The sequence below is a fragment of the Choristoneura fumiferana genome, chromosome 4, assembly GCF_025370935.1.
Source record: "Choristoneura fumiferana chromosome 4, NRCan_CFum_1, whole genome shotgun sequence".
NCBI classification, from domain to species: domain Eukaryota; kingdom Metazoa; phylum Arthropoda; class Insecta; order Lepidoptera; family Tortricidae; genus Choristoneura; species Choristoneura fumiferana.
The window spans coordinates 17701930-17710035 of record NC_133475.1 but is presented as its reverse complement, the minus strand read 5'-3'; the positions used below and the strand labels follow the sequence as shown (position 1 = coordinate 17710035).

Here is an 8106-nt window from a genome sequence, read left to right as displayed (position 1 = left end):
ATCAACAGGTTCTGATATCAAATAATTTGATCTTTAGTAAACCGCAGCAATCAGGCGAGCTATCGTCGATTGTTTCCGCAACTATCGGGAACAAATTGGGCGATAAGCCAAGGCGGCGACTTTATTGATGCCTAACTAGTGTAAATCGATTCAGATCAACCGATACCGAGGCGAATCGAGCGGCGGCAAGAAAGTATCGATGAATAATGGATGCGAGCACTGGCCACTTGGCGGTTTTTAGACGGTTCTATTTAAAATCGGAAATTTAAAATGGAAACGAACTTAAGGTGCTCTAAAATTATTGCCTGTTAGAAAATTCTATCAAATTTTAAACAATCTCCAATCAAACGATTATGTCGCTAAAGTTGAACTTGCAATCTCAAAGATATTTATGTCTTAACGATATTAGGGCGAAGACCAAAAAAAATGCACTCCTTACGCAGGTAAGTAGTTAAAAATTACTACATTTTTTCAATTGTGACACGAAAATTAATACATTTATATGTATAATTTTCATGTCCTAGTAGAAAAAAATAATAGAACTTGATTTTAAGTAGGTTGACATTTAAGTAACTTTTTTGTCTTCACCCATAATTGTTGTGCATGCAAACTATAGTCAACTTTAGGGTGGTAGATATTTGACTAGCGCGATGGCGTTACCTTAAAATTTGTAGCATCTATAAATGTGTTTAGGAAAAAAAATGTTTAATTCGACTTAGAATCGATAATTATGATCGCTCTTCCAGATCGAAAAGTACATCGCGTTGCTGAGCACTATGTATCGAGTACGCGATAGGGCACTTTTATACACGTCTCCTTCGAAAATAACTTTACGAGTTCCGGATAAAGATTTATTATTTATTATATCAAGAAAAATGAATCGACCATAAATTTTTACATCATAAACGTTGCCGATAAAATATATTATGTTATTTTGAATACGAGAACAGTTTTATTTCTCAATTCCTTTCTCTTTTCGACCGCTCGTAAATTTTATAACGGCTGACATTAAACATGTGCCCAGACCGATTTCCGACTGTGGAAATTAAAACGCAACACGGCCCGACGTGCGAATTAACGTTAAACGCGCGTGAAATGACAAGGGAACATAAAATTTCTCCTTGTAAAACTCTTTTGAGTTACCTTGGGCTCACTTTATTTGACTCCACTCGATTATAGTGTAACGAATCGGGTTGTTAAAACTACCGTCAGTGACGTTAATAGTGTAATAAGTAACATTTCTAATTTTGTTCATATTGAACCTCGTGCTAAAGTTAGTAAGATTCCAATTACTGTTCTGGGTCGGACGCTAGGTCGTTTTAGTTTTAAAGCCAGCGTGTCGCTTGGGTGAACATTTTGTACATTGATTGGCACTTCGCGCGAAAAGCAACACCTTTGCGGCCATGACATGTCGCCTGATTGATTGTATAATTAATTTCATTTTAAATTCAAAACAACTGACACATGTCAGTTGTATGAACTGTCAATTAATTGGACAGCACTTGATGAGGGCAGCCTAACAAGACTTTTTTTGCTTTCAATGATAATGAAACTAGTTATCTAGTCGTGTAAGGTAAAACTTGACAGCTGTAACCAAATTTGTTTTTTAAGCTCATTATTTTATTTGAAACATGACAAGTTTGCGAGTTGTATTGGTAATAGCCAATCATCATATTCATGTTGGCTTGGTCGTTTATAAAATTCTAATTCAATTAAAGTTGAAAGGAAGTCGCCGTAACAGGTCTACTTAGCATCCGAATTATGATAAAAGGAAAACATCAGAATGGGGTTGTTGTTGACTTTTAGGAATACAATAATACATTTATTATGTAGATTCATTTTGGTAATGATATACAATAAGCAACATTAGATGTGATTTAACTAGTTCAACACCAGTTAACTGATTCTTACCTTGAAGGTCAAATTTCCAAAACAAATTGTAACTTAATAGCTTTTTTTAGTATCAATCGACTTTTTTCTTTTACTTGGCTTTTTTCTTTTCTTTAACGGTTCAATGTACAATGTACTTGCCAACCGTTTTTATTTGACGCTTAATTTCAAATTCTATTTTGCCTGTCCACTAACACAATAAGTCATAATAATCACGGGATGTAAATAAATATCACGGGAAAATTCACACCAATTGACCTAGTCCCAAAGTAAGCTTAGCAAAGCTTGTGTTATGTTATACATATTAAACACCCAAGACCCGAGAACAAACATTCGTATTTTTCATACAAATATATGCCCCGATACGGGAATCGAACCCGGGACCTCAAGCTTCGTAGTCAGGTTCTCTAACCACTAGGCCATCTGGTCGTCAAATTTACTTTTGCAACTTAATTACGGCTTTGTTCTGTCACAATATAGAAGTATTTTAAATGTTAGCATCTTGGCAATAGATACCATAGCATGTAACTGCGAAACAAAGCCATGATAGATAGCCCCCATACATCATCGCGGATTCTAACGATGAATAATTAGATCTCCAATCTTTTGTTGCGAATGATTTAACAGTCATTGTCTCTGGTGCTAAGGATGAAAAGTTAGAGCAAAAATTAATATTGAACAACATTTAAATTTTGTCTGTAAGATAATGAAAATATGAAGAGTCATCATTTTGCCTTCAAACATGCATAATTTCTGTCCAATATTTGGATGCTACAATTTTGAAACTTTCCTTGTTTGACCACTTGACAGTCCGACGATACCATGGTATCCAAAACCAAAATGCTTCAACCCGTCCGTGGATACTTTGGTGTCGTAAAGTTTAACCTTGATTTTGTGCACAAATCTTATATTATAAGCTATTATTATATAAATAGTACTTGAATGAGTAAACATTAATTTACGTCACAGTGTTTTTTCTTTATTCAAAACCTTGTAGTTAGAAAATTGTTAATGCGCGGCACTTTGGGTCTGTCGATAAAACACCTGGACGGTTTGAGGCATATTGGTCGTGCACTCCGGACTGTCAAGTGGTTAACCAAAACGAAAATGTTTATTATTAAGTACAACAAGATTTATAGGGCACATTAGGTATTGTCTAAACTTTCCACAAAGATCTCATCAAAGCCAGCCCCACTAATGCATTCATTTTCGTCTTCGCTGTTTATCTCCACAATAACTCCGACAATTTGTCTTTGCCGCGTCTAAATATTCCTCATTGTCTGTGAGTAATTCTGTTAATAAATTCCACCAGTCAAAACCTTGAGCAATTTTCTTTCGTTTATCAAAATTCTTGATGATAAATTTGCGGTTGGCGTAAGCGTTTCGTTAAAGTTGAATTCAGACAGATATTAATTTGTGCTCTTACAATATATTCATTGGCACTTTAAATAAAAATGTTTGAATAGACTGCGGAATTATGTAAATAGAAACAAGTGTAAAGGAGTTAGATATAATCTAGTCACTATGCTTTACGATCTGCATGCCAATATTTGTAATTTACAAGTATTATTTTGTTACGTTAGCTACAATTTCAAAACCAATTTATAACACACGATGACTAGACAGAAATTGTCTAAGAGCACAGCTATAAAAGTACTGATTATGATTTAACCTGAATAGAAACGAGTAATGAATAACTGGATGATATTCGAGATCAAGCCCTATCGGCCGGCGCCGTCGCAAATGCCGACATAAAAACTAATATTTGCAGCAAAACTAAACAAGAATAGACTCTATACTAATGCGGGAGAGAATATTAAAAAGTAAATGACAAGTTTGTACGTCAGTAAGCGGAGCCAACAACCGTCAATCAGAAGCTAAAAACCGGTAGCTGTCGAGTCAGACGTTAAAGAGTACAAAAGTTGTGGAGTGGCTTTGAGCCATTCATATTATTTTAACTGGCTCAATAATGCATTTAATTTAAATGCCATTGAGATTGAATTTAGCGAGGTGTCGTGTTCGTTGTCGCATCAACACCGTTTATGGTTTATTTATCGCTTGTTAAATTTAAGCCTGACTAGAATCGTTTAAGATAATGATTCTGCATAAAATTAAAGCTCTTGAAATACGTGGGTGTTGGTAAATGATTATAGAAAAGCTGACTAGTGCTAGAATGCGAGTCATTAGCATGCGTTTTTATGGCATAAATCTCATTATAATAAAGGTATCTTTTATTGAATTCGATTTAAATGTTTGCTACAATTATGAATGATATATTGAAATTCTTCAAATCTTTTATAATACATATTAGTTATGTAATACCTATTGCATTCACTCGCAGTTCCGAACGCCGTGAGTCTCATTTTTGATTCCCATCACGAGCCAGCGAGAGGATTATACGTAGCAACAAAAAGCGCCCAAATAAATTACGGTGGAGAGCAAACAAAAACTGCTGCCACACCTCAAAGAGAGGATAACAATAACAGAGAATTCAACAACGAAAATAATATGACAAAGGCGCCGCCTGAGGAACCTGACCATGTGGTAAACAGGGATATTGGATTACATGTAGTCGTCCAATAGTTTTGAAGATTTTCTATGATGGTTAAGGACATCGAAATGGAAGTTGCTGCATGCAAACCAACCATTTAGCTTAATTAGTTTTTTAAATGAAATTAATATAGCAGATCACTCTAATTGTGTGTAAAAGATATAATTATATCATCAAATTAAAACTTTCAGCTACGGTACGGTATTTGATAGTTATTACTTACAGGCTTTTAATTAAAGAATTTCACCCACTTTTAATTATCAGATAGATTTGAAATTTGGTGATCAATAAGTAATAGTCAACAATTGTTATTTACAAAATTTTATCTTTATTATTCGGTTTTACAACGATAACACTGATAACACGAACACCTTTATTTACACCTAAAATAACATAGCTTTTAAATTGATTAACAGATATTCGCTATTTTTAAACACCTAAGTACTGAACATTCTAATAAAACGTCTGAGAAATTCCACTTGCTCCTTATTTCTTAGGAAACAGACATTTGAATTCTGCCTGGTCCGTAGTCTGATACTGTATTGATATCTGTCAATCGCCGTCCGTTACGCTGTAACTCGAATGCAAATTCCAGAATTGAAATCCAACTGCTTTTGCAACTAGCATTCGAAAATAACCTTTCTTCGGCAAGTCTCAACGTTTCGTCTACGTTGGTGACTTAAGTAGCTACTAAATTCAAGTATGGTAAAGAGACGAAGGGATTTATAACTAAAGTGTAATTGTCTGCGTCTGTCTGTATGTCTGTCTGGGATTGAATTATAGACGCAATGACGAAGGCTGATCATTTTATGTTGTTTGTGCTGGCAGGTGATCGCCGGCGATCGGTTGTCGCAAGGCATGTCCGTATCGAATTGATTGACGATATTTGCATTTGTTTTCATGAAACATAAGAACAACGATGTTGAATACATTTTTTTAGATTCTTTCTGAATATATGAAATTGAAATTTGAACTGTTTATAACAAAGAAAATTGCATTACTTACAGTATTAAATTAATGTACTTTGTTAGTAAACTTTATGTAATATTATAACACGGTAGTGATCATGTGATGTAGGTATCATGTAACGAAATAATTCGGTACCTATGTTTAAATTATTCCAACAAAAAAAAAACTTCCACAGCGCCAAAAATACGGTTGAATTTAATTTTATTTTGGCTAGTATTTTGCTAGAAGAATATTAGTGCATATTGTATTTTGAGAGTTAATACATATTTATATGTCTACGTGACAACTCAGAATCTCTGAAACATATCAACTCGAATAAAATTAACTGTTAGAATGCGTGTTTGAATGATTAAATATTCAAACATCGAAAATGTACGTAATATACTGACTGAGTGGCAAAAAATCTGGCCCAGTATGCAGTCATAGGTAATTTTGTATGGAGAGTGGGCCAAATTTTGTGCCGCTGAATATTTTTAGGGGCTGTTTCACCATCCATTGATTAGTGTTAGTTAACTGACGGTTACATGTGATGCCTTCTCCGTCTATTTGAACAAAAAAAATAGAGAAGGCATCACATTTTAACCGTCAGTTAACTAACACTCATCAATGGTGAAACCGCCCCTTATTCATATTTTTTCAGTTAAGTATAGCGATGTGATTTAAATTTATTTGAGGTTTTTTAAGTAAGATTTAGGTATAATAGGTAGCTTTAAAATAATTGTTGTTAAAAATAATTTCGTCAGAAGGAAAACTGTAGTTTGTGTTTGGATTTCAATTAACAGAACTTAATCAGATGTTAACCTGAAAAATAATAAAATTGTTGGTAGAAATAAATAAAGATAAGCAATTGAGATTGCAAATAACAGCTCTCTATCTCTTTACTGCTATCTCTTTAAGCCTAATTATAATAATTATACTAATCGAGAGCTATGACCTTAATACTATAGGATTTTTTTATTTTACGCAAATAAATATTTAGTGAAAAAAAGAAGTTAATAAAAACTTAAGTAATCATAATTGCTACAGTTGTCTTTGCTCGCAGAAATACAAAAAGATATTCCGATACCGGGAATCGAACCCGAGCCTCCTGGGTGAGAGCCAGGTATCCTAGCCACTAGACCATATCGGAGATATCAAGAGTGTTGAAAATAACAATCATTTGCCAATGCTTGTTCTATTTTAATACTTAGCTTTTCGTAATGAAGCTACAAACGCAGTTTTATTTTAGAGAAGAAAACTCGCTTAAAATATTAAATTTTATCATAATGGTAAGTTAGTTCGAATTGAATGTTGAACTAATGATCCGTGGTATACAATTGCGATAATGAACATAGCATAGGTGACGTTTGCATGCGAGCGCTTAATTTTATTCATACTATTAAATAATTATGATAAATTTATATTACATATTAGTGCTTTAATCTTATAAAATACATAGGTATATAATTAAAACAACTAACAAAATAATAAGTACAAACATTGACATTCACGGCGAACAGTAAAAAGTGATTTTTTTTCAAGATAGCCGCGTTAGTTTTTTTGCCATATTCATTTAGAGCTTTGTCGCACTTAGTCTTTATTTTTAGGATTTACCTACGACTGAATGATTACCCTTTCAGTTTTGACGACGGTTTGAATGCTCCAATTCATAAAGCTATCCATACTAATATTATAAATGCGAATAAAGTATGTGTGTTTGTATGTTTGTCCGTCTTTCAAGTCGAAAGGGAGCGACGGATCGACGTGATTTTTGGCATAGAGATAGTTTATGGGCCTGAGAGTGACATAGGCTACTTTTTATCCCGGAAAAATGCACAGTTCCCGAGGGAACAGCGCGCGATAACCGTTTCCACGCGGGCGAAGCCGCGGGCAAAGGCTAGTAGTAATATAAAGCGTAAAACACCAGAGAATCACCCTTTCTACGCCCAGAAAAACTAAAACCACATCACTTTCTAACAAAAACATAAACATATCGAAACCCTTTGATCTCCACATTCCTTCACTCCTGAATTTGAACCGTCCACTTATGTTAATAGGACTTATTATATGTAAAACGACGTCATTAGCATGTCTGGTGGCCGACATGCCGACAACGCCGACATTCTACGCCGACGTCTGTCGATCAATGTCGGCCGTCAATCGTCTGTCAGCAGTAGGGTTGCATCGGCATGGGATTGCGAACACTTTATGAAATATTTTTAGTGCGAATACGTATGACTGTAGTGTTTTTGTTTAGGAACTACAATAAAAGATTATTAAAAAGTTGTGAGCAGAAATCACTGCTTCAAACGAAGTTTTTCAAGGAAAATAAGGCACATAAAAATCAGTTATTTATTAATAAATGGTATCATCTTTGGGTCATTAAAAAGGTTGAACAATAAACGTAGGTATAATTTATTATAAATGTTATTTAAGTCATACTTTATTTTATTATTGAGTTATAACACATATACAAAATTTAAAAAAATACAACTACTATAATCTACTTGCTATTTACAAAACTTATACTAAATAGAAAATGTCTTCAAGGCTTTGGGGGGCCGTTCCTAGGAGGCTGGCGGCATTACCTCTCTGGATAGCTAGGCTGATGCGCGATGATAAATAGGTAAATTAATAAAACTTTGGGAGCAATAAATAAAAAAAATATGTTATTGTTGTGGTTATTGTTAAAAAAAACAGCAATGAGCAACGGTAAT

At 34.1% G+C, this 8106-nt stretch overlaps 1 non-coding gene across 1 annotated transcript; it reads right to left on the bottom strand.

Moving 5' to 3' along the window:
• Positions 1 to 6467: 6467 nt before the first annotated feature.
• TRNAE-CUC (transfer RNA glutamic acid (anticodon CUC)) lies at positions 6468 to 6539 on the bottom strand. The gene has a single exon. It is a non-coding gene; the product is annotated as a tRNA-Glu (tRNA).
• Between the last annotated feature and the right edge of the window lie 1567 nt (positions 6540 to 8106).